The 25989-nt window shown below is 42.4% G+C and overlaps 1 protein-coding gene across 5 annotated transcripts in view; it reads right to left on the bottom strand.

The window, feature by feature from the left end:
- The window catches only part of ERC2 (ELKS/RAB6-interacting/CAST family member 2), a 962057-nt gene extending 936579 nt beyond the window's left edge, over positions 1–25478 (bottom strand). For 4 of the 5 annotated variants that reach the window (XR_004482334.2, XR_007479446.1, XR_004482336.2 and 1 more), the window contains exon 1: positions 25209–25478. The gene's annotated coding sequence lies outside the window, so the exon portion shown is untranslated. Of the gene's footprint in view, positions 1–4051; positions 4131–25208 lie in introns of those variants that run through there. The other variant, XR_007479445.1, reaches the window with a different exon arrangement.
- Positions 25479–25989: the final 511 nt, after the last annotated feature.

Here is a 25989-nt window from a genome sequence, read left to right as displayed (position 1 = left end):
CCACTATCAAAATTCCCCTCAGAAATATTGACACTCACACCCTCACCCTTGGCTGTTTTTCCTCCACAGCCTCTAGTCTTTTCTCTCAACATAGCCAAGAATCCACCATCTTCTCTTGAAGCTACTAAAAATCTCTGAATTAACCAACTCAGGATCACAGCATATTCAGTAAACACACCTTAAGAAGTATTTATTAAATACCAATAGTGTGCTACACCAGCTCTGCTTTAGGCCACCGCTTCCTCAACAGTTCGTAAATGTTCAAATAAACAAGGCTTAACGGGATTTTGATTTTACACCTAGATATCTCAGAGACTTTAGGACACTAAGGTGTACTGTGACTGTTCCAAAATTCAGTATATAAGATAGCTTTTCCCAAATTTATTTGACAAGAGAACCCCTTTTCCCTTTGGAATACCCGAAAACTTTTCACTGAACACTCAACTTTATTCATGTAATAATTATATTTTAAGCATCAGCTTAATTCCCAGTCTTGAAAGTTGGGGATAAAGCAGTGATTAAGATAGACACAGCTTCTGTCTATGGGAAGTTTACCCACGAGAATAGACTTTCTCAGAGTTTTCTTCATCTCAGATCTAACACAGTTTGAGGGGAAGATGGTTATGGGAACTACAATCTGCTTTAAGGGCAGAGATGTGAAACTGACCCAGAAGACTCAGAAATGAGTCTTTCAAGAAATACAGAAGATCAAACTAATGACTGTTTGGAGTTTTGACCCTCTAAGACAAGAAATAAATATAATTCAGTATTTATTTTTTCAAACACCCAACAAAGAAGCTAGAATGTCAAAAGGAACACAAGTCAATCATCAGCAGGCTGTTAATCTAAGAAGTGAGGAAACAGGTTGACGTTTCTTACTCCAAGGTCACAACAGACAAGAGGTATTATGCATAATTCCACATAACATCAAACCAAATAGGAACTCCAGAGAACATCAAAACAGTAACAATAATTTCTTTACCCCCATACATCTGCTTCTTAACAGTAAATTTTAATTAGCAACCTAGGCCCAACCCTTTATTTTGGAATTAGTCTCTCCCACCAAATTTACAAAGAGCAGGGATGGTTTCCTGGAACAATTTCACCCCTAAAGCTGAAGCACATAGAGTGATGTCGATTTCACAAATGAAAAGGCTCAGTTGACAAGGTAAAGCAAAGGCGAGTTCCCATGGTTAACAAGTCCTCCTAAGTCTTCTGATTCCTTCCTGTTCTACTGAGTCACTCCCAAATGCACCCCCCCAGATGTGTTTAAGTCTCCTGAGAGATATATATATATATATATATATATATATATGTATGTATTTATTTATTTATTTATTTATTTATTTAGTTTGCGGTACGCGGGCCTCTCACTGTTGTGGCCTCTCCCGTTGCGGAGCACAGGCTCCGGACGCCCAGGCTCAGCGGCCATGGCTCACGGGCCCAGCCGCTCCGCGGCATGCGGGATCCTCCCGGACCGGGGCACGAACCCGTGTTCCCTGCATCGGCAGGCGGACTCTCAACCACTGCACCACCAGGGAAGCCCCCTGATATATTTTTGGGTACTTGTTTTGACACTCAGGCTTTCTTTAGTTGTTGTCTCCTAATTCTCATCCATCCTGATTTGGTTTTATTTCCTAGTTCTATAAAATGAATCTCTGAGAAAGAACAAGAAGATCAACTTTATTCACCAATCAATAATGCAATGACGCTTATTTCCCATTACTGACTTCAAGAAAACCATTTCTATGCTTCTCCACCCACCTACAAATACATTATAGGAAATGAGGTAGCAGTTAAGATCTTATGTTTTAATTATTATTATGAAGGCAAGATAGGCTCAATCATTGAGCTTTCTTATAAACCCTTAAAAAGGGTTTATATATTTGTGAGGTACAGTCTTAAGAAAGATAAGTTATTAATTAGGTTAAGCTGTGCACAGAAACAGAAAATTTGGCTGAATATAACACCAAAGAAATTAACTACACATCTTTAAACCACCTTGTAAATAAAATTCGAAGTCCAAGGGTAGGTTCCATTTAAGGTTCAAACGCAAAATAAAATTTAAAATCTTATAGGTTTTATGAACCTATATGAATACTTTCTCTAATTACATATGGATTCATAAGTAAAATAAACACTCATTCACTCACTCTCTTAAAAGGTCTCTTAAAAGGGACTCGAGGGCTTCCCTGGTGGCGCAGTGGTTGAGAGTCCACCTGTCGATGCAAGGGACACGGGTTCGTGCCCCGGTCCGGGAGGATCCCACATGCCGCGGAGCGGCTGGGCCCGTGAGCCATGGCTGCTGGGTCTGCGCGTCCGGAGCCTGTGCTCCGCAACAGGAGAGGCCACAACAGTGAGAGGCCTGCGTACCGCATTAAAAAAAAAAAAAAAAAAAAAGGGACTCAAACTGTAGCTCAGGGGGAAAAAAAGGTGGAAAGAGACTTGATTCCTGTCTACCTCAAGCATCTCAGACTATCATGGTCTGGAATGGTCTATTTTAAGAAAAAAGCACTTCCTGCTCTCTGCTCTAAAGTAGGTTAAGTTTATTTCCACAGATCTCAACCTCAGCCCATCACCTGAGCCCTGCTGACAGACTGTGTGAGCTGAGATCATCGCTATCTCCCAAGATTTAGCCCAACTTAACATATCTTTTTTTTTCCCTATTGGCATCCCTAACTTTTAAAATATTTTGTGTCACAGATTACAGTTAATTCTAAAGCCTTTCTAGAGGAAGACATGGTGTAGAATAGATCTTAAGCAAGAAGTGGCCAGGAGCCAGATGCTGCCTACAGATGTGTGGTATCATGGCTAGCACAGTGTTCTTTAGAATTTTGATCTAGTTGCCAACATAGAGACAGCCATTTCACATAAAAATCCAGACTCTGGCTTCTCCTGAAACATCTGAAAATCTGACAATGTCAAGCCCACTTCCCTACATGGCAACAACTGGTCAGAACCAACCAGCAGCTGCCCCTTAGAGAAAGGGCATGCATCCTCCACAATGGCCACAGCCCCCTCCATTCCCTCTTACCTTTTAACAGTCTGATTCCCTCTTTTCATGTTTGTCCCTAAAGGCATTTAAATTTTACTACTTCTACTCATATAAAAGATCTTAAATAAAAATTTGCTCTCCTTTACCACCTACTTCAAGTCCGTCACCAAATCCTATCAATTCTACCTCCAAAATCTCTCTCGATCTGTTTGTTCCTTGTTTCCACTTCTACTATCACCACCCTACTGCACCAGCAAGACTTGCCTAAGCTATCCCATATCCTCCTAAGGTATCCCCACTTTCTAATCCTCCTCCATTCTATTTCTCACACACCAGCCAAACTAAATATTTTAAGGAACAGCTCTGATCACAGAATGTCTCCCCTTACCCACTTAAAACCCTTCAAAGTTTCCCAGTGCTCTTTGGACAAAGACCAAAATCCTTCCCGTGGTCTGAGGCCACAGAGGCTCTTGTTCCAGCATCCTCTCCTGCTGCTTTCTTCACTGACTGCCTGGGTCTTCTTTCTGTTGCTCAAGCACATCAAGTCTCTTCCTGTCTCAGAGCCTTCCTATGTACTGTTCTCTTTGCAAGGCTAATTCCTCTTCATCTTTTAGATCACAGCATCTGACAGCATATCCTTCACAAGGTCTATCCCATCCAAATCAAGTCTTTCAGCTATGCTGTCTCAAAGCATAATGCTTTTTCTTATAATATGAAAGACACGGTATTTTTTGTTTTATAAGAGAAGCTGCGCATGCCACAACTAAAGATCCTGCATGAGGCAACGAAGATCCCACGTGCCACAACTAAGACCTGGAGCAGCCAAATAAATAAATAATTTTTTTTTAAAAAAAAAAGAGAACCTGACTTTATCGCCCTGCAAGGGTTGTCTAAGTGTCTCTCTTGTTTAGGCTAAATAGGGTGACCAAGTAGCCTGGATCCACTAGGTAAGGTGTAAGAAAGCCTTTTGTAACCCAATCAAGGCTGCCCCTCCTCAGATTCTTAGTTTGAAAAAAAAAAAAAAGGAAACCATGAAGAAGAGGAATGGATACGCACAAAAGATTCTGGAGCCTTCAGGGAAGAAAGTCATTGACACCCCAGTCATGATGTCCAGGATTCAGAGTAAATGAGATCTGTGGGAGGAGATGAATACGGTTGCAAACAAGACTAGAGTTTCCAGAAATAATTACTTCAAGATAAGAGGGAGTCCAGGTTGGTGACTGGGACTCAAGACAAGTGACCCAGGAGCTGTGGAGAAGCTTGTATGGACAAAGCATGCAGGTGAGGCAGGAAGCTCCTAGAGGCCCTGCCATGCCAAGTGGAGCCTGTGCGGTGGGGCACAACGCTGTGCATGGGGTGGGGCTGTAACTCATGAGGAGGTCCACGTATCCTAGTAGGGTTCCCCGCAGAAGACAATGCGACAAGGATTGGGGTGCAGGTGGTTCATTTAGAAGGTAATCCCAGGAAGTACTGAAGGGAGAGTTTGGTACTAAGGCAAGGAAGTGAAGGAAGTGAATACAGGGTGCATTTTCAAGGAAATTTCTGCTGTGGACAACTGGGCTCAGTGCTGCTGAAGGAGTTCTGGGAGGCGGTGTAGAACCTGCCTCATAGGTGCACCTCTGTAAAGGCAAGGGACCCGTTCATCATTGGCAGAGGGCTGCTCCCCTGGCACTTCCAGCCTGTGCTACATGGAGACCAAGAAAAAGTCCTCGTGTTCCAATACAGGCCATGCGTGCTGATACAGTATCTGCTGCACCACGCATGGCACACCAGTGGCTGAGCTTGGCCACTTGGAGACTGGATTGGCCTTCCCTTGTGGGACCATATACTGGGGACCACAGAGGGACCCACAGCATCTTTCATCTGAGGAAGACCAGCCTCAACAGAAACACCTTGTGGCACAAAGATGAAATCATGTGGTGTAACTGTTGGACAGAACATCTCTGGGCTTGGGTGTGGGATCTATACCCATATCCCCCTCACTTTAGGACAGTGAAATCCTGGGGTAGGGGTCAGGAAGGGAGACGGGGAGAAGTGGAGAAAGACGGGAGGAGCCCTAGTGGAAAGACCTAGAACTTCCAGCTAAGTTGGCAGGTGGGTTCCAGCTTTTTTGGTTTAATTTGGACAAGTGAAACTTGAAGCAAGGTTTCTGAGTCATCCATATATGACCCAAAAGCACTTCCACACATTATAATTCCATATTAATTTGTGTGATTATTTGTTGGGGTCTCTCTTCCTTCCTACTTTAAACCCTTACACTGTACCCCAGGACTTAACTTTTGTTCTAACATATATGGGGCCCAGGTCTAGAGTACAAATAGAGGCCCAAGTACCACATGTCTATATATTTTACAGTTATAAATCGAGGTAACAAACTGGTAAATAAAATGCATTTTATCTTCCTATCTTGACAAATATAAAGATGTAGAAGGTGAGGTGTGAATTTTGAACTTAGAATTCCTGGGCTCTTCAGAGCTCTGGCCAAAACATGGTGGCAAGAGGCAGGCCTTCCCCCAGCCAACATCCTTCTCTCCCCGCTCCTGGCTCAACCACACCCCAGGGGCCTCACATATGTGAATTCTGCACCCTGCACACTAAGCTAGCTCTGTCTACACCAGGGGCCGGCAAACTTTTTCTAAAAAAGACCAGATAGTAAATATTTTAGGCTTTGTGGGCTATTTGGTATCTGTAACAACTACTCATTCTGCCACTTCAGCACAAAAGCAGCCATAGACAATTTATAACCAAATGAGTGTGGGTGTGTTCCGATAAAACTTTATTTATAAAAACAGGTGTTAGGCAGACTTAGCCCAAAGGCAGTAGTTTCCTGACACCTGGTCTATACTTTCACAAATAGGTACCCCTCAGCAACTCTAGGCCTAACGGTGTGCACAGTGGTAGCATGGTTTGTCCTCAGGAGGACAGACCTGGCAAAGAAGCCCAAGCAGACCTTGGAAGACCACTCAGGGTCACTTAAGCAGGGAGATCCCAGGTCTGTTGGTCCCGCAGACTCCCCCTCCCCCATGGGGAAGGTGCAGGCGGATGAGGGCCAGAGTGGGCCCTCTAAAGCCTCAGGCCCTGTGCAGGTGCTCTTCCTGCCCAGAGCTAAGGGTACACAGGAGACACATAAAACAGTTTTTGAATATTTGAAAGAATATATGTAATATTATGACATTTTCATCATATGATTGAAATTACTTCCATGGCATTTAATGCAATAATTTTGTAATTGTAGCCAGAGAGGTGATACATAGTGTTTTATAAAAGGAAAGAGGGGACCTCAATATCAGACCTGGTTGGAGTCATATCTTTAATTTCTTAATGTGTAGCCTGAAGCAAATTACTTCACTTCTCCAATCCTCACTTTTCTCATTTGTAAAATGAGTATAATTGTGGTACTTTCCATAGTGATTTGGAAAAGATTAAATAAGACAATAGAAGAAAAGTAATTAGTACAATGCCCGGCACACAGCTAATGCTCAGTAAAAGCTGACTTTAATACGCCCAAGGCTACCAGAACAGGGCACAGTGGTTTTAAACCTGAAAGTTGTCTTAGAATTCTCTCAGTCCACTAAGCTTGCTTTGTCAGACTCCTGAGTCAAACTCAGCCCTCTGTTCAAAAATGCTCAAGACATCAACCATTTTTTAAAACTGGAAAGAAAAATAGACATTTTCTCATTGTCTGCAGGCTACAATATCATACATATGTAGGTATTGAAGTCCTAATAATAAGCCATTTCCTCTTTAAATACCACAATGATATGAATCAGGGGGAAAAAAGTCCAGCTTCAGGTAGCAGAGATTTTCAAAAATGCTTTTCCATATTCTCCAAGAAGCTTTCTGCAACTTAAACATACTCATCCACATATCACTACTCTCTCCTTTAGTCCCCCCAAGCTCATTTTATAATTACTGTTTTCCATGTGCAGATTTAGCATGATTACATGTTCAGCTGCCTTGGCTATATTTTATGGTAAGGTGCTTAAGTGAAGAGGCTGACTATATCTTATACTGCAAGGTAAGGACTCTGTACACCAAGTATTAGTTAATTGTACTTTCCATTGACACCTTCTGTTTTAATCTCAAACACTATCAGTTTATTCTAAGGGATTAAATTTAAAATCTGAAGCACCTAAAAATTTTTGTTAAAGGAACAGACCACTAGCTACTACACAGCTAAATCCACACGTTTAAAATACAACAAAATGCCAAACAACAACCAGTAAAAGTAAAAAACTAATTTGAGATGCTAAATCAAATTTTTTTAAAAAAATTATGGTTAATATAATATGCTGATTATAACAACATTATTCACTGCCTCATAAAGTTTCATAAATGTAACAAATTAAGCTAGTTGCAATGAACAGATAAATAAGGTTTCTGATTCGTTTTTGAAACATCTGTGCATTTCCTTTAATCTGCAAAGGTAAAATGTCAATTGGCAAAGCTCTAGCTATAGTGTACTTACAAAAATAATTCAGGAATTATTGGGTCTTACACTAAAAAAATCCTCAATCTGTCAACTAACAGATGTTTCAGAGAAAATGATAGAAAGGTAGAAGAATAAAATCTCTACCGCTTTGCCCCTAAAACTCCAATCACACAAAATTTTTCTACATTTAAAATCAACACGTACAGATTATGTTTAAATAGCCCTTTACTAGAAAAGAATATACACATAATCATAGACACAAGGAAAAATTTTAGTAAAGATTGTAAGCTGGGGCTTCCCTGGTGGCGCAGTGGTTAAGAATCCGCCTGCCAACGCAGGGGACACAGGTTCGAGCCCTGGTCCGGGAAGATCCCACATGCCACGGAGCAACTAAGCCCGTGCGCCAAAACTACTGAGCCTGCGCTCTAGAGCCTGCGAGCCACAACTACTGAAGCCCGTGCACCTAGAGCCCGTGCTCCACAACAAGAGAAGCCACCCCAATGAGAAGCCCACGCACCGCAACCAAGAGTAGGCCCTGCTCACTGCAACTAGAGAAAGCCCACATGCAGCAACGAAGACCCAATGCAGCCAAAAATAAATGATACATAAATTTATTTTAAAAAAAAGATTGTAAGCTATTCCAAACACACACACACACACACACAATCAATAGTAAGGGAAGGGAAATGGCTTAAATGTGCAAATGAGACAAGCATTCATCTATGTATTCTGGAAAGAAGATAAAGAATAAATGTTATATCCTAACTCTGGGGTCTCTGAAAAATATGACTGATCATCATGGAGGAGTCACATGACACTTTAGCAAAGGCCAGGTTCAGGGCGCTGAATAGTATTCAGTAACTACTATAACAACTGAAATTATAGTGAATAAGAGTCAATAACTACATTAAGTCATCAAGTGACTGAATTAAATCTCTTAGTGCATGGATAAGTGTAGGCTTATCCAGCAAAATATATTAAAAGGGAAATTACAGCACATGGTTTCAATCTATTTAACAAATATTTCGAGAACAAATCTGTAGTATTGTTTCTGACCTTCCAGGGACTCAAGTTCCTCCATTTCAAAGCACAATAGCCCCTTTATTCAGGTTTACACAAGCAACTCCAGTTATTGTGCATGGCTACCAGGTATTGTGAACATTGGAAATAGATGAGACCCTTTCTGGTAGTAATAGGGTGTGGTCTCAGATGGAGAGAGTCCTATAAAAGAAAGACAGAGTAGTACCAGAGAGAGAAAATCCAGTTTTTTAACCTGAGCAAAAACTAAGGAGGAGGGGGGCAGATCCACAGTCGCATATATTAAAGAATTTACAGGCCTCGTGAGAAATTAAGGTTGTTTTTATTTCAGTAATCTGAAAACAAATAGTGCACGGATATCTTTGATCATCACGGCAGCCATGCCCGTTGAGTTTGAGCAACAAGCTGTACCCTAAGGAATCACTATGCGCCAAAGAGAAACGAAAAAAGATGGACCTGGGAATCTAAATGATGTGTTCTCACCCAGTGAAAGGTAAGGGATGTCAAGCTCCTCAGCACGAAGCCAAGTTTCGCACAAGTTGAATATTGTGAATACGGTGGGAGAATTGAGTCATCACCCAGCACACAGCAGGGTAGACCAGCTGACTGCCAAAGAACCGGCCCAGAAGAGTTGGCATCATATTCCAGTTACAAGCAGCAATTTAGTTAATCTGGTTAAATTAACGTTGTTAATTTGAATTAGTAATATGACGTGTACTTAATTTCTAAATTGATTTAAGTTTTATAAAGGTGTAGGAGCTTAGGAAAAAAAACCTCACCAGCTTTATGTTTATACAGTTAAAAGTATCATTACAATAACAATAATTTAAGCATACCTGGGGTTCTATGAGAAATTATCTTCTTTTAAAGGGATCTCACCTAACTTGGAGAAACCTTGGTTAAGTGATTAAATGTACTAGGTTTGAGTCCTGAAACTCACATTTTTTTATCTGTTTAACCTTGAGCTAGCTAACAAACCTCTCTGAGCCTTAGTAAGTACCTCAGTAAGTTAACAATGGCCTCAGGAGTAACAACAGCTACTTCACGAAAATAAGGCGAGTCATGACTAAATCAAAGAAGTGTAAGTGCTCAGCACAGTGCCTGAGGCGTGATAAACACTCAGTACAACAACCCTCATCATCAATATTAACTACAGACACATTGTATTATTTTCTTAAAGGATGATCATCATGTTGTTAATAATTAGTCCTTTGTTCCCTATTAATTTCACATGACTATAAAAGGCATTCAAATTTTGAGTCTCAATGTTTCCTTCAAACTCTATGATTAGTTCTTGAAAGACAGTAACGACTGAATTATTAGGAAAAATAATACTAGCTACGTGGGTGGTTTTACATGGATCCCAGGAAGAGAACTAGTCCCTTACATACAATATGTGTCTTCCTTATGAGTAAAAGGAGAAAAACAACATTAAACATGTTGCGATGAATCTAAAAAGATTAGATGGTTAAAAAGGTTGCTAAGCAATTTGCACATGAGAGCACAATTTTAGCCAGTGCAGTAAATTGCCTCATTTGTTCAAAATATTCACTGTCCCTCTGTAGTCAGCTCATCCCTATAGTCTCTCCCTCCCATGAGAGGAGACTCCTTCCTGCCCCACTGTCATAAGGCTTGGCCATGTGACTTGTTTTGCAGAATGCAATGTGAGTTGAAGCAACACACGCCATATCCAAACAGAAGCTATAAGAGCCATCTTGTGAGTAATCCATAGTTGTTTTCTTCTCTACCATGAGAATGGCTCATCCAAGGAAGGGATGACTCCTTCAGCCTGAGTGCCAGAATAAAGACAAGGTGGAATAGAACCATGCACAACCCATGAGAGAGAAGGCGGCCACTGAGCTTTGGAGTTGTTATCTCAGCATACCCTAGCAATATCTGACTAACACACCCAGCTCCCACAAATGTAGTACTAAAACAAAATATTTAACATTTAGGTTAAAATATAGGGCAGCATTTTCTCACTGACTGACCTCTCATTTTTTTCTTCTTTTGCCACAACACCAGTCTAGGTAATGTCATCCTTTCAGGGACAAAATATCTCGTGTTAGGTTTCTAGATAAATGCAAACCACTTGTAAATGATGTCTTTTCAAACACAGATACACATAACCAACCATTTTAACTGCCTCCAAATGTATTCTCTTTACAATTCCTGGGCCCTAATTTCTTTCCTAACAAATAGCTGCTTCTGATGCTTGGGCATCAAGATGAAGACAATCGTCAGAAAAGCTCATAGAAGGATAACCCCTGTTGAGGTGACATATCAATAGTTGCACAAACAGCTCAAGTGAACGCCACGAAGCATCAATGGGCGTGGGCTGGAACGCATGACTCCAGTGGTCAGCACGTGTGTGAGTGCCTATCCTGGAGCACAGCCCCATGAAGAGTCCACTTGTGCCCAGCCCAAGCATGCCTCACCACAGGGTGTCAGGAGAAAGGGAACCCGTACGTCTGCTACGTGTGATTCCATCTTACAGTGGCCCTGTGAGTTCCAGATTGCTCTATGTGATGCCACTGTCTTCCCTGGAGCCTTTTGCAAAACAGATGATTCAACCCTGATAGGTCCTTGAAGGCAATAACCACGGCTCATTCATCTTCAAATCTCCATACTGTAGTACTCAGTGTAGAGCAGTTAAAAGAATGGGCTTTGAGGCAAGAGTCCAAGATTCAAATCCTAGCTTCTCTATTTACTTGGGTAAAGACCATGTGAGGAAATGCTCTTAAGCACCCTACTGATGTCCCTCTGACTTGAACATTTTAGAGTGCCCCAAAGGACTTCACACTGCCAACATCAGCATCTCTGCTGAGGATTTCTTTTGAACCTTGGAAAACTACTCTGCTTTTGCAGGGTGGGGGATGGAACTGCCAGGGAATTAACCATTCTCAGAAACAACTGACAGAAATATGGATACACCAATGTTCATAGATGCATTATTCACAATAGCAAAAATGTAGAAACAAACCAAATGTCCATCAGTGGATGAACGGATAAACAAAATGTGGTATATAAATACAATGGAATATCATTCATCCGTAAAAAGGAAGGAAACTCTGATGCATGCCACATCATGGATGAATCTTGAAACCATTATGCTAAGAGATGTAAGCCAGACACAAAAGGACAAATATTGTATGATTCCACTCGTATAATGTACCTAGAATAATCAAATTCATAGAAACGGAAAGTAGAATAGCGGTTGTCAAGGGCTGGGGGCAGGAGGGAATGGGAGTCATTGTTTAATGGGCACAGAGCTTCAGTTTGAGATGATGCAAAAATTCTGGAGATGGAGAGTGATTATGATTGCACAATAGTGTGAGTGAACTTAATACCACAGAACTGTACACTTAAAAATGGTTTAAATGATAAATGTTATATATATTTTATCACAATAAAAAATAAAAATAATAAAAATAAATTTTCAAAAAGAAAACAAAAAACAACTGACAGGAGCTGGTGGTTACATACCCCTGCTTCCTCATCCCTCACATGAGACCATCCAGAGGCAGGTGTGTTACACTATCTCCAGAGTTTCCTTGTGCGATTAAACTCCAGTCGCCACTGAAGTAACTTACTGAATAATGTCCTATGCATTGGCTGCCTTCTCCCCCCTGTCTCATATCCTTGTTCACCTACTGGCGTTCCCTGTATGTCCCAAACAATTCCTTGTACTAGAATACTTGTCTCAGGTTCTAATTCTGGGAGAAGCTAAACTAAGACACCCAGGCAAGTTTCTTAACTTCTCTAAATGTTAATTTCCTCATCATGAGAAATAATATTTGGATCATGGGGTTACTGTCAAGATTAAATGAGATCATTCTTGCATGTGCTTAGCACAGTGTCTGACATATAGTAGGTACTTAATATGAGTTTCTTGAACTTCTGGTCCAATAGTTATTTGCCCTTTTGATAAACTGTGTCTCAGTTTCAGGAAGAGGTTAGAAACCCAAGAGCTATTCTTTCCCGTTTCCTACCTGATTAACACCTCCCATGTTATTTTTATTGAAATATAGTTGATTTACAAAGTTGTGTTAGTTTCAGGTGTACAGTAAAGTGATTCAGTTATACATATATTTTAAAATATACATATTCTTTTCTTTTACATCAACATCTCCCATGATTTAACATTCACCATTTAACCACAAGAGGCATGAAAAGGAACCGAAAGTTTGCATCCAACTCAATCCTCTGCTTAGAAGTGGGAAGAGCCCACAAAGAAAGTTAAACAAGCTCCCAAATAACAGTTAGATCCTCCAAGGCAGACAGATCACCATCATACCCTCCTGACCAGGGGAATTAGACGGCTGTGGGGTTAATTGCACAAATCTTAATTCTTACCCTTCTTTCTCTTTGGCTCCAAATGTACCATCACAGCATCACTAAGGCATATGATGAGGACTAAGATGCATTTAGTCTTTTTCTACCAAATGAAACCATGGAATCATGAAAATCCATTGAGGTGCATCCTTTGCTAAGTACCATTTTATTTTCTTTGGTTTCTCTTTACTGGTTCACCAAAATACACAGAGAACTTTGTTAAGCACAATGACCACCTATGCCACTTAGCCTATCAAAGGAATATGCTACTGACGATGGCAGACTCTCCTAAATACGACTGGTGAGAAGTTCAATTTCTATCCACTACTTTTGCAGAAAATGCCTTTCTTAATATACGTTTTTTTAAAGTTGAACAAACAAAAATTTACTACACTTATATGTTAAAAAGGGAAGCTCTGTACCCCAAAACAAATAAGCGACAAAATCCAAATTACATCTTGATCTTTATCATAATCCACAAAGCTTTTTTCTAAAATTTCATATGTCCATAGCGTTTAACTTCATTCTTATCCCTCACAACTATATAGAGTTGGCCACCTTAAGTCCAAAGCATCTGACTGAGTAAACACCATCTATATTGGGCATGTTTAAATGGTTTCCATCTTTGCCTCAATTACATTATGCTTATGAGGCTCATATTCCTCCTTTATTACTGCCTATATTTTTTTCATTTTCCACTTACTTTTTATAAAATAATGAGAAGATTAAAGAACTACTCAAATGATTCCACAAACTCTGCTATACAAATATGGTGATGTTGCTGAAATAAAACTACTTGTTATCAGGTAAGGCCATAATATAGTAGCTCAAAATGTTGGTTCACAAGCTGAAGCACAGAAGTCAAGATTAAGGTATGAAAGGCAGTGTATCAGTGTTACCATCCAGAGTACAAAAATCATACAAAAGTAAAGCCATAGGCAGCTGGTATACATGGGGCACTGAAGGCAGTTTCAGCACATAACTCTCAATCTTGTACGCTTCACAGAATAATTAAACGATTTTCATTCATGAGCATTCTCACACCACTCTCAGAAATTGTACACTATGAATTACTTTAACTATTGCTTTCTATTGGTCTAACAAAGTCAGTTTAATTGCACCCATTAACTGCAAACACTTGCAAACATTTTAAAACAAGATCCATACTCTGTGCTTTGCTCAAAACTCACTGGAAAGGACCTGGTCCCAGACAACATTCAGAGAGATGCTCAAAACCAACAAACAGCGTGGAGTCCCATCTTTTATCAGGAGCATCTTCACCTGGAAAATGGTCTTTTAAAGTTATTAAGGCTGCATAAAGTGTGTTTGGTCAATGAAATCAGAATGGGCACTGCTAGGATTCCCAAGACCATATTCATAATCTTTCTATTGTTTTCCAGGTCATCCTGCTACTCCCTTACCCCAATTTCAAACTCCATACTCCCACAAACACCAAAAGCAGGTAGTTATTGCCACGCAAGTGGAATGAAAGAAGAATAAAGAGAATTCAGCATCTCTGGTTGTGTCAGTCCCCTACTGAAACCCTTTGATGGTTAAGCTTGAACTTCATCTCCTTAGTGGATCACAGGGTCTTCATGCCTGTTACTCTCCCTGGCCTCTCTCACAAACCTCCACCCCCAGCCAAGCCAAACTCCATCCTCAGGTCTACTTTCATCTCCCCGAACCCCCAACCTTCCATTCTCTTGCTCATCTTTGGACCTGGACTGTTCCCCCTGTTATTTGTACCATCAAAACCAAGCCCAGGGACTTCCCTCGTGGTCCAGTGGTTGAGTTCGCTTTCCAATGCAGGGGCTGTGGGTTCGATCCCTGGTCGGAGAGCTAAGATCCCACATGCCTCGCAGCCAAAAACCCAAAACATAGAAAAGAAGCAATATTGTAACAAATTCAATAAAGACTCAAAAAAAATGTGATAGGGGAAGGATGTTTAAAAAAACAAAACAAAAAACCAAGCTTACCCCAGCCAGGTCCTCTTAGTGTTCTACCTCCCCTTAGGTGTTACCTTCTTCTAGAAGCCTGTCTCCATCCTTCATCCATGAATCTCCCCCGTCCTCCTAGAGGAGGACAGCCTGGGTGTTCTGCCATAAGAGCTTCCCTTACAGTAGCCTGCTTACTTGTTTGGTGCCCCCCTAGAAGCTACAATCCCTGAGCCCCCCAAAATCACCTGTTTACAACTCTGCTCTGTTTACAACTGCATCCCCAGTGCCAGCAGAGAGCTGCCATGAAGCAAGCACACATATATATACTGAAAATATAATATAATGGCTTAACTCTTTGCTAATAAAGTCCATCATGAAAGCACACCGGGCATTCTTGTTTTCCAGGATAAAATAGCTTATAAAATGACAGTTACTTAGCTGATCCTTTGCATGAAAAACCTGTTGTTAAAAAAAAAAAAAAATCATTTTAGACCTGGAAAAGAGCCAGATGGTTTTGATATATATTAAGAAACGGAGAAATAAGTAGAAAGCTAGTGGTAAAGCCAGAAATGGAATTTAGGTCTCTTGACTTGCAGGTCAGTGCTCACATCTCTATATCCAAAAGAATCTGCTCGGTGGGGTGGGGGGGGGGGGAATTCCCTGGTGGCGCAGTGGTTGAGAGTCCGCCTGCCGATGCAGGGGACACGGGTTCGTGCCCCAGTCCGGGAAGATCCCACATGCCGCGGAGCGGCTGGGCCCGTGAGCCATGGCCGCTGAGCCTGCGCATCCGGAGCCTGTGCTCCGCAACGGGAGAGGCCACGGCAGTGAGAGGCCCGCGTACCACCAAAAAAAAAAAATCTGCTCGGAAGTTATTCTAAGCAGCTATTCATGTTGCTGATTTTAAGGATGTCCCCTCAATGTATTTGAAGGCTCTGTATGAAAAGATAGTACTTTCTCAGACTTAACAAAAAAGGTAAAGAATTTCCCTTATGTACCCCTACTAACTGCTCTGTGCTTGCAAGCCTGATGAACAGCAGTCACTGAAACTCCAGTGCCTTTATATCCACCCAGCATCAAACAGGACCTATTTTCAACGAGCTCCTAAGACTACCAAGCTATCATCCAATTCACTATGTAACCTCCTGCTTCCCCCCATGGAGAGGTTTCAGAAACAAGATGGCTAGAGAACCAAAGCGGGTCGGGGGAAGGAAGCAGGGAGAATCTTACCCAGAAGGAACAAAAAGCACACATCACCAGACAGAAAGAAAACACATCTGAAGCCCTCTCCTGAAAGCCAAATGTGGAAAAGGATCAACAACGCTGCTCCACTAGGATCCTGACCTTTGAACCACAGTCTTGCTCCTCCAGGGATGGCAGTTAGCTTGCAGCCAGCTGGCAGGAACACAGCATGGCTAATCTGCCTTAAACCAGGAATAAGAAAGTCATCTCGGTAGGAGTTTGGTGCCTACCGGTGTCACTAAGAAAATAACCATGGATCAGACCAACCTCACATCTTACAGAGCCACTCAACCTTCCACCTTCAGAGTGTTGTTCTCCACCCTCAGAGCAGCTCCCAGACCCCAAATCACCTTGGGCCCCTACCTTCAATCACCTTGGGCCCACAGAAGATGAACTTCCCACCCTGACCACACCCATCTTGTTTTAGAGAAATCTGCTACAAAAGAACTAGTAACTACAGTGCACAACTCAGCATAATTCCTTACATAAAACCCTGCCCTTTCTTGCTATAATTAGCCATACTGTTTTAGGGGAAAGCCTCTCACAGTTTGCATAAGGATCTGAGCATATTCTTAAAGAACACATTGCTCAATTCCCATTCAAGCTCTTGTCTTCTGAGCCACTAAGAAATTGCCTTGAATTAATAGTTTGCTCTTAATACACTTACAGAGAATGCACTTTGCTGCCTGTAATTCATTCACATTCTGAAATCACAGAATGACAACTACCTTTAGGGGTGGAAAGCTGTAAGGCAGGAAGAAAGAATTAGACTCCCCCCATGCATACACATACACGTGTGTGCACATACCGCACGCATACAAGAGAATTAAGTGAGCGAAATGTAGAATTTGAAGAACAAACCACAGCAAAGTAAAGCTGCTGGTATAAGGCATCTACGAACATTGCCACTGGTCTTCCATCTATAGGTGTACCCCAGGGATGCCCTCCAACCCAACCCATACTCCTCATCTGCTGGGGCTGCAATCTCACTATTGACTCCCAGGAAAAAGTAATCACTTAGCTCTTTCCTGAAAGTGCTGGCTGCCTTCCTTTCCTTCTCTCTCTCTCTCTCCGTTTTTTTTTTTTTTTTTTAATTTTGTTGAGTGCCCACTAGGTGCCAGCAACTAGAGATTCCCTGGAACTTCAAAGCAACAAATCTGGAAAATGAAAGTGGAGAAGAAATGCACAAAATGCTAAATGCAGAACTTGAGGCACAGACCTGGGAAACAGGGCCAGCCAAGTGCTAAGGAAATCCGGATAGAGCAGAAGTTGAACTGGCCCAAGAGAGGGGTGACCAATTACATCAGCAATTAAGTCAGTGAGGTAGTGGCCTCGAGTTTCCCCAGCTGAGGCAGAGTGAGTAGCAAATCAGGCAGAGAACTCGGCCCTAGCCATAAAAGAGAGACAATCTGGCTCTTGCTGGTGCCTTTGGCATTGACACTGGTGGGGCTCAGTTGTTGCTTCTGTTGTAACTGTGTGTAAACACACTGCTCCTACTATACCCACTGATAATTTAACAGCCTGAGAGTCAAGCAGATGTGGGTTCACCCAACCAAGTTCCGGTTCTACCACGGCATTAATTTTAAGCAAGTTCCTCTGCTGATTTATTCAATCAACAAATATTTATTCAGCAGCTACTGTGTGTCAAAGATTCTTCTAAGCACTGGGGGATACAGCAAAAGGCAAAAGCTCTTGCCTTCATAGAGTTTATCAAATTCTTTGAGCCTCAGTTTCCTCATCTATAAAATGGGATAATATACCTACCTTTATGGGTATTATGAAATGAGGGGTATAAAGCACCTAGCACATAGTAAATGCTCATAACTGGTGTCCTTCATAAAACAGAGCAAACTTATCCACAACCCCCAATTAGAGTGTAAGCTCCAAGTGAGGAACTATCTATGGTTCACCCCATACCACCAGTACCTATCACATAGTAGATGCTCAATAAATATTACACAAATCAATGAATGAGTCCTCAAGCTATAGTAGCCATTATTATGGTAACTGATAATAATTATTCTTCCCCAAACCACTGAGGTTCTACTACCTTAAAAAGCAACAGGACATTAAATTAAAGGCCTTTTTTTAAAGTAAGGTGCACTACACAATATATCTGTCGAATTTTTTTTAACATGACAGCAAATGTAATTAAGCATAAGTATTCCAATTCATAGAATCTATGAGTACAGTGACCTACATGGACAGCTAATGTAGATGCTACCTCCTACTTTCCTAAGCACAAAGTAAGGACAAGTTGGCCAGACCTCAGGTTGATCCAGAAGACACTTAAAAAGTAAGCTAAAGTTTAGCAGATGTGCTAAAAGATGATCTATCAGTAAAGATAAGCTTTTTAAAAAGTGCTGCATAAACAATCACAAAATCTCAATGGCTTAAAACAACAAAGGTATTTCTCAGTCACATTGTATGTCCAATGACAGTTGACTGGAAGCTTTGCTCATTTAGTGACTCAGGGACCCTGGCAGATGGAGGCTCCGTCTCAACAGGTGCTTGCATGATCATCACAGCAGAAAAGAATACTGGATGGTCTCACACTGGAAATTAAATGTTCTAGCATAGAGGTAACACAACATACACCTGGAGAAAAAGTAGCTATGGCGAACATTAACAGCCTCTACCCTGGATGATACTAAAACACAGCAAGCTGTGGAATAACAAAGGGATTTGTTAAAGAGGATGCTCCAATAAAACATCTGGACAGCTCTAAGATTCACATAATCCTGGACGTGGGAGAATGTGTAGGGATCATTTCAGATCAGTGGCCTCAACATAAAGACATACCAGACTACACAAACCTGGACCCTGAATTTTCAGAGTAGCTCTGCTTTTTTCTGTAAATATACTCAGGGTCCAGACAAGTTTTTTTTCAGGAAACAAAAGTTTCTACAGCTGAAAAACATTTGAAAACCGCTAATGTAAACCAAATCCTTTATTTTACAGATTAAAAAAGTAGAGAGACAGGAGAAAAAAAGGAGGCCCAGGAAGTTAAATTGACCCTGCCCCACCCCTAAGAAAGCTCCAGAATGATTAGCAGATGTGGAAATAAGTCCACTGACAGAATTTGTTTTAACGTTCACCACTCTCTGGCCATACCCTTCATCTCTGCTACCTTTGGCACAATGGAGCCAGACCCAGACCAAAATCATGTCATACAAGGTCATCAAGGGTTCAGTAAATGATACAGACAAGAAGTAGAAGTCCCCACCTATTGCACTAAATAATGATTCACATCCCATTAACAATTCTCTACATTACTCATTCCCTACTTCCTGGTAAATGTGAAGCCATTAGTAGAAGTTAATACTAACCTTCAAGAGACTTTCATTTTTGTTCTCAGAAGATTACAGGTAAGCAGCCAACTATGATTTGTGTTCACTCAGTTCCATTCTCTTCTCACGTTCCCAGCTCACCTTTGTGCCCAGCTTCTCCTCCACTTTCATTCACACTAAAGCACTGGTGTCACGTATTTAAGCCTCAATGATCTTCCAACCTCCAGTCTCTGTCTTTTCCAAATCATCTTACACAGTTGTCCCTCAGTATCTGCACGGGATTGGCTCCCAGAACGACCATGGATAGCAAAATCCAAGGATGCTCAAGTCCCTTACAGTCAACCCTCCAGACGCAGAACCCGTGTATACTGAGGGCCAACTGTACTCGTTAGCCCAGGACTAAAACTCAGACTTTTCAGCCTGGAATCCAGTTGCCTCCTCACTTTTACCCCAAACTACTTTCCAACACTATCTCTTCTGTGGCAATATTTGCCCAGCCAAAGGCAGGATGATGGCCCTGAAAGTCAAAATGACATAGTGATGAATCCTAGATCTTGTGCAAATGCCTTAATCTGATTTTTGACGTTCTCACCTTTAAAATAGGTATGATGGCATCTACTTTGAAAGGTTCTTGAGAAGGTATGTATCAGCAAGGATTATGTTTGATTACAAGTAACAAATAGTGGCTTACAAGTAAGGAGGTTATTTGTTTTAAGCAACAAGAAGTACAGGGGAAGGCAGTCTAGGCTGTTACTATGGCTCAACAATGTCAATCAAGACCAAGAGCCTTCCAGGTTCCAGCCTTGTCGTTTTTAATACATGGTCTTATCTTTGTTGTTGTAGTTCGAGGCTGCGCCTCAAGGCATTGTGCCCATTTTCCCAGCAGCAAGAAGCAAAAAGCGGTCAAATGCTGCTGGGGTATACCAGCCAAGTGTGTCCTCCTCACTAAGCTTTAAGGAAGGCCCCCATCCAACAACATCCACTTGCATCATTAAGACCTGAATTTTGTGGCCATTCACATAAGGGAGTTTGGGAGCGTGAGATGTGCATATCCCCATCCCAAACAAAATTGGAGTTCTTTTAGTTAGAAAGGAGAGAATGAATACTGGATAGGCAATCAGCAATGTCTACCCCAATATTAAATTATATACTTTACGTAAAGTGCTAAGCAGAGTACATAGCACGTAGTTAACTGCTCGATAAAAGTTAAGCTATAATTATTGCTATTATTATAATTATTATTGTTATTATTATTCACGTGTCTTACCCTCTAGCCAAATGGAATAACTCATTATAACCAGATGTGCTCCTTACACTTCTACTATATCCACTGCTCTATCTGTACCTCTAAAACTGTCACTGCTTCAAGGTCTAGGAAAATGCCATTTCATCCAAGAATTCTTTCCTGACACCTACTCCTAATAAGTTCTATGGTAACAGAACTCACGTCAGACAAAAATTCTTGAGCTCCTCACTCCATTGAGCACAGTCCCTCAAACACAGTAGGTTCTAATAAATAGTGCCTTGATCATTTAAATAATTCACGTATACACTCATGTATATATTCATACCTGCCTTTACAGTCAGTCCTCTAGAATGAAACATGGTATATTCCTGAAATGCACAAGTAAAACACTAGGTTTATATGTCATAAAGCCAGGGATAGGAGTGAGGGGAGGAAGACTGCATTCCCCAAGAATGAAAAGAAAAAATTACAAAATTCTCTAAAAACACCATACTTTTTACACATTGTAGGACTTCAGATTATAGTTCATCAAATATTCCCTCCCCAACTATGGGCAGAGTCTACTTTTACCCATGGATGTTGGGCTTCCCCATGTGACTTGGTATATCCAAAAACACTGTTAGTGGAAATGACATTAGCTTGTGCAACTTGGCAAGGCTCTTGAATACAGTGATCTGCCGTGATAAGAGCATGCTCCAAGTAGCTGCTATCCCTTCAGCTTGGGCCCCAAACACAGGTGGAGCAGACCAGAATCCAACTTACAGCTTATAGCAGAGCCACCACGAGGAGCCCAACCTAGATGAGCCAAATAACAGTCAACTGACAGACTCATGAGGGTGAGAATAAATACCTGTTTGTTTGTTTGTTTGTTTTTTAAGAAGATCCCTCTTTTCTTTTTTAAAAATATTTATTTATTTATCTGGCTGCGTCGGGTCTTAGCTGCAGCACACGGGATCTTCATTGCAGCATGTGGGCTCTTTGTTGTGGCACGTGGGCTTTTCTCTAGTTGTGGCGCGGTTTTCTCTAGTTGTGGTGCGCTTTTCTCTACTTGTGGTGCACAGGTTCCAGAATATGAGGGCTCAGTAGTTAGTTGCCCCATGGCATATGGGATCTTAGTTCCCCGACCAGGGATCGAACCCGCGTCCCCTGCATTGGAAGGTGGATTCTTAACCACTGGACCACCAGGGAAGTCCCAAGAATAAATAAATACCTGTTGCTGTAAGTCTGGGAGTTTTGTTATGCAGTAAACGTTGACTAATTTATTTTTTACCATTTGATATAATTTCACATTTATTACATAATCATTCATTTTGTTCTTTTTCTTCTGGTAAGAAGAACCAGTTAAAGCATCTCTGCCTTTGGTACACCTAATGATTTCTATCTTTTGATCAACTGTTTTAAATTTATGAGACCTACATTATCATGAATATCAATGCTTTTCTATTTCCCTTTTGTTCTACTATCTTCCTAAAATAAGGAAAATCACAATAAAGTATCAAGGAATAACATAAACATTGCTAAAACTGAACTGCTGGCTGGCAGGTAGGTCTCCCACGTGACAGCCAAAATGTTAACTTCTGAGCTGATAAAAGGGGTTAAAGCAAGTCCCAGTAAAACAAACAAAAATGTTGATTGTACAAAGTCAATGCCACCAAAATCAAAGACTATCTGTTGAGGTGAATTTCTGGACTCCAACACCATTCATCTAAACTCACTTTTCAGGATACCTGTTTTGGCCAACCATGACCACTGAGTTTCATCAATGGGAAGAAGACACTGATAGGCTTAAGTCTGTGGGTTTTGTAGCATAATAGAGCAAGAGAGCAATACTGTTTTAATAGAATCATTTTAAATATAATTATATTTAATCACTAATGAAAAAGAATCTCTTTGTAAGTGGAAGAGAAAATAAAATTCCTATCCTTTAGCAAAAACAAAACAAAAGGAAAAAAAAAGAGAAAAAAAAGAGGAAAAAAACCAGAAAAAAAAAAAACAACAAGAAAACAAGCCAATTGGATGAAAACAGCATGTATTCAACTAAGACCTATTCAGAACTCCAAGTGGAAATTTAAGATATCAAGAAAAATGGAAGAGTGTGCATTCTATTCTGTTTTACCTTTTTTGAAGTCACCGTTAAGTTTGAAACCAAATTTCCTTTGGGCCAAAACTGACATACTGGAAATATATAATACACAAAATTACTTAAATTGCCTGTTGGTGGAGGCAACAGCTTTCAAAGTGGCAAGGCAAATAGGACAGTGCAAAGACCATCAATATGGCAGTGAACTCTTAACAGAATAGACCCTATGTAAGCCGGAAGAGCCCACACTGCAGACTGGACACATGCAGACTGCACAACCAAAATTTGAATTCAAGGCCATGTCCAAGGTCATGGGCTCTGGGTCAGAGAAACCTGGGCTCAAGTTCTCACTCTCACACTAAACTGTGGCAAGATACTTAATTCCTTTTAGTTTCCTCATCTATAATTTGAGGATAATAATAGTCCTACCTACCTCATAGGGGCTTTGCAGGGTTTAAAAAAGAAAATACATGTAAAGTACTCCCCAAAGTGCTAGCATATGCAATAACAATAATAATGATAATAGTAATAATACTACCTTGACAAACCTGTCTCCTACATGAAGACCATCCTAATCAGTAAACGCTGGCTCACAATCTGTTCATGAAATGCTGAATGCACAGCTTTATATTCACATCCAGGTACAACTTCTATAAGGTGACAGCTCTCTGGTTCAACCAGTAATTTTTCCACTGAATTCAGTGACAAGAGTATTGAAAAATTAGCCTTTCACTAATAGAGAATTGAGAAGGATCTGCTCCTTCCGCCCACAATCCATCCACCCTTGAAGATCTTGCTGGTGAAAGCCATGCTTCCATCACAATCCACACACCACCACCCCCAAACTGTACAAGGCTTTCATTAAAGCACAGAAGCAGACCGACAAGATGGCTCACCTTAAAAGCAAATTCACCTTAAACGCAAACTCTTCTACCCTTCAGAAAGTATCTGGCTCGACCCCACTGCCACCTCCAAACTGGCATCCAAACTGGAAGTGAAGAAGGCAGCCTTCACTTCAGAAGTTGGGTTATACTGTCAAAAACTAAAAGAATCTATTCGTGGTAATCCAAATAAAGCATGCTTGCCTGCTTCAAAAATATCTTAAAAATCCACCCAATAGAGCCAAGAGCCAAGTACTGTATACTGAGAAACAATGTGACTTTACAAGGACAAGAGTGACCATAGGAGACAGAGCACCACACCCTTTTCCAGATACCTCAAGAGTAAATGGTATCTCTTATAAAGGAGCCTGCAATTCTAGAGAAATAGGTGGACAATTCTAACCCCCAACACCTTCTCCCATTTCATTCTTTACACAGATTCATTTCATTTTCATTTTTAAGCCAACGGCCTGAGCATCCCCAACTACTACAACTAAAAAAAGGGTTGGGGGTGACAAATACAAGTCAAGCATACTTGCTTCTAAGCCCATTTTCGAAGAGTTTTCTTCTCGCTTGTCTGCCTCTCACAACTGGAGCCTCATACCTGGTATAAACCAATGGTTAAGTAAAACCACTGATTTAAAAAGCCAACCAGGAAACTAACCCTGACAGTGGGAACTGCCCTCCTCTCTCGAGCATTGATTGGCTCCTGAGATTCCAGCGGTCCCCATTCTGCCCACCTAAGTGGTAGGTGTGGCTGTCAATCACAGAAGGAGCTGACAATTCACCGCTCCGGGAGTAAACTGCCTTTCATCCAGCAAAGGCAGGTAGCCGCCTAAAATCGATCCTCTCGTAACAGAGCGGACCCTCCCTCTCGCGCAAGGAGAACAGAGACCCTTAAGTACAAAATAAATAAGGCAGGGCCGATCGTAGTTTACGAGCGCTGTTTTATTATCCCGCACCAAGGCAGCCCTTAATCTTCACTGTCCTAAGATGATCTTTCAAAGGCTCCGACAGTAATAAAAAAAATAAATAAAATGAATAGGTACAATCCTATAAGTATCGCTTTTCTTGTATAATTCGGAGATGGGAAAGGCGAGGGAAGGAATGTCGTTCAGTTTAATTTCACATCGTATTCGTTTGCATATACCACCACCCTCTACCCCTCCCCAATAAATCCGCTTCATGTTCTCTGACACGGTTTTGTTTGTTTGTTTGTTTGTTTTAAACCGCTGCCCTCGGAGCCCACCGAAGCAGCTAGGTACCCCACCCCCTAGTCTGAGGCTCCACCTTTCTCTACTTTGTTCTGCTTGGGAATTCCCTGAGACCCTTGCCCCTGCCAACACCCCACCCTTCAAGGCAAGAGGGGGAAAGCCAGGCGAAAGAGGGGGAGATGGAAAGAAGAAAGGCAATAGCAATGAGGGTGGCTGCAGGAGAGGGACTGCGGGAGGTGGCCCGGGCCGCCGGGGCGAGCGAGCAGCCCCCGCGCGCCGGAGGAAGCTGTGCACTTGTTCCAATCCGGGGGTTTCTACATCGAGACAAATCCGCCCTTAGGCCGCCCCATCCTTTCCCCCGCCCCAGCAAGCCCTGGTGGAGGCGGGTGGTTCACCCCTCGGCTCCCCCCGATAACGCATTGCAGCTCCCCACGAGTGAGGGGGACCCGGCACGAGGGATGCCCGGGCACGGGCGCCCCGAGGGAGTCGGGCGCCCAGCGGCCCCGGCGTCGACGTCTCACCTTTCCGATGCTCGCCCCGGGGCCGTCCCACACGGATTCTTACAACCTCTTGTCGCCTTGGCCCCGGGCGGCCGGGAGGAGCCGGAGCCGGCACCGGAGCCGAAGCCCGAGAGAGCAGGAGCGGGAGGAGGAGGAGGAGCAGGGAGGGGAGCGGGGGGAGGGAAGGAGGAAAGGCGCCGTTCCGAGGGCCGAGGCCGGGCGCCGGGCCGGGCGGGGCCGACGGCCGAGGGGGCGGCACCCGCCGCAGTCTCGAGACTCGCGCTCTCTCGGGCGCTGCCAGAACTGCGCTCCGCCGGGCCCCCCGCCCGGCCGCTCGGCGCGCTCGCTCGCTCGCCGCTGCCCTGACTCACATTCCCAGCATTCCCGAGGAGCTGCTGGGGGGGTGGGGGGGGGCCGGGGCTGGGACGCGGCCACCTCCGCGGGGGGCAGCAGAGAGCGCCCGGCCGGGGCGGGGTTCAGGCGCGGGGATCTTCGTAACGCCTCCTCCCAGGAGGCCGCTGTCTCGGAGCATCTCGTCTCCATCCCCTGTCCCCGACGCCCCTTCCCTTCTACCCTCCCCCAAAAGCTGCCAGGCACTCCGGGGATTAGTTAGGTGGCTTCAGCGACAGGGACAGGGATGACACTTGGTGGAGGGGGTGCAACTATCTTTCAAGTTAAGCTTTAGAGCGGGGGTCGAGGTTCCCTTACCCTGGCACCCTCCCATTAGTTTTATCTTCTTTAGGAGGGTGAAGGGATTTCAAAAGACTTTTACTTGTTCCTCCGAAGGAAAAAGAGAATGGAA

This window comes from Orcinus orca, chromosome 10, assembly GCF_937001465.1.
Source record: "Orcinus orca chromosome 10, mOrcOrc1.1, whole genome shotgun sequence".
Lineage (NCBI taxonomy): Eukaryota > Metazoa > Chordata > Mammalia > Artiodactyla > Delphinidae > Orcinus > Orcinus orca.
The sequence above is the reverse complement of the archived record's forward strand: the minus strand, read 5'-3'. Positions and strand labels throughout refer to the sequence as shown.